At 41.4% G+C, this 1,872-nt stretch overlaps 1 pseudogene; it reads right to left on the bottom strand.

Moving 5' to 3' along the window:
- Positions 1 to 495: 495 nt before the first annotated feature.
- Positions 496 to 1,548, bottom strand: LOC118651932 (annotated as a pseudogene).
- Between the last annotated feature and the right edge of the window lie 324 nt (positions 1,549 to 1,872).

A 1,872-nucleotide genomic window follows, 5' to 3' on the forward strand; every position in this document is an offset into this window, starting at 1 on the left:
CTTTGAATATTTCTTGCCAGTCCCTTCTGGCCTGCATGATTTCTGTTGACAAATCAGCTGATAGTTGTATGGGTACTCCCTTGTAGGTAACTGATTGTTTTTCTCTTGCTGCTTTTAAGACTCTCTTTGTCTTTTGCCCTTGGCATTTTAATTATGATGTGTCTTGGTGTGGTTCTCTTTGGATTCCTCTTATTTGGGGTTCTCTGTGCTTCCTGGACTTGAAAGTCTATTTCTTTCATCAGGTAGGGGAAGTTTTCTGTCATGATTTCTTCTAATAGGCTTTCAGTATCTTTCTCTCTCTCTTCTGGCACCCCCATAATTCAGATGTTGGTACGTTTGAAGTTGTCCCAGAGGCCCCTTACATTATCTGCATATTTTTGGATTTTTTTTTCTTTTTGTTTTTCTGGTTGGGTGTTTTTTGCTTCTTCGTATTTCAAATCTTTGACTTGATTCTTGGGATCCTCTAGTCTTCTGTTGGATCTCTGTATATTATTCTTTTTTTTTTTTTTTTTTTTTTTTGCTGTTTGCCTAATAAGTTTATTGTCTCTCTTCTGGAAAATCTTCATAGAAAATTATGATTTGGTTTATTAGCTCTCAGTAGCCCATTCCTGAGCTCTGAGGAAGCTTGCTTTCTTCTGAGCTACCCGATCTTTCTTCTGGGCAAGAGACATTTTGGGACGGTTCCACCTCTTCTTTTTAACTTCTTTCTTAGGCTTCTTCTCATAGACTGTATTCTCTCGTATAGCAGCATGAGCTTTCTTATACATCTCCTCCATCATGTCTGGAGTTACGTTGTTCTTTATATATTGAGAGAACTGTTTCTTGAAAGCATCTTCATCTTCTTCCATTAGATAATGCATATAATCTGCAATGTTCTGACCCATGATGTGCTTCCGATGTACTTCTGCATTGAATTCCTTGCTTTCTGAATAACCAGGGAATCATTTGGTACTGTGAGGGATAGATAGGCCTCCATCCACAGCTCTCTTCAGGGCCCCAAAAACTTTATTTCCAGTAGTAGTTATGGCAAGCCCTGCATCCAAGTAGCAGGTGAAGGCACCAGGTTGACCATCAATGCTTTCCACATTGTATTCATCTCCAGTCACCTCCACCTGTCCTTCATAGATCTTGTCCATGCCAAACCTATTGAGAAGCCTGCGGGCCAGCAGCAGACCAGTACAATATGCTGCAGCATAATTTGTCAGGCCAACCTTCACACCATACTTGGGGAGTTCATGAGCATAAGCTGCACAAACTATCATATCTCCTGTATGGGCATAAGCGATCTGACAGATGATGTCTCTGTTGGTAACCCGGACTATCATCCTGTACTTAGGTGTGTTGTACTTATTTTTATCCTGGATTACCAAGCATTTCCGGGCATAGTAATCGGTTTTACCCTCTCGCCATCTTCTGAATTTCACTTGGTATCGCTTGAAGTAGGCCTTATTCTTGACAACTTTCACAAACCCCATCCTGCGGAAGAGAGACCCACGGCTGCGGCTCGCCACAGACCTGCAGGCCTAGCCTAACTCTGGTGGAGAAAAAAGAGTATATTATTCTTAATTTCAGTCAGTGTATGTTTAATTTCTGACTGGTCCTTTTCCATTTTTTTGGCATTCTCATTAAGATCCTTGAAGGTCTCACTAAGTTCCTCAGAAGTTTGTAGAAGATTCTTAGGTAACCTTATAACTGTGGTTTTGAACTCTATGTCCAGTAGTTTGCTGTCCTCCATTTCTTTCATTTGTGACATGTTTCTTTGTCTCTGCATTTTGGCTGACTGCAAGGACCCGCTGTGTCTATAGTGGAAGAACTGCTGTGCTGGAGACACCCTTATGGGGTAGGACTTGCTTCAGTGGGGTTTTGGTGCTC

Source organism: Myotis myotis, unplaced genomic scaffold (genome assembly GCF_014108235.1).
Source record: "Myotis myotis isolate mMyoMyo1 unplaced genomic scaffold, mMyoMyo1.p scaffold_m19_p_3, whole genome shotgun sequence".
NCBI classification, from domain to species: Eukaryota; Metazoa; Chordata; class Mammalia; order Chiroptera; family Vespertilionidae; genus Myotis; species Myotis myotis.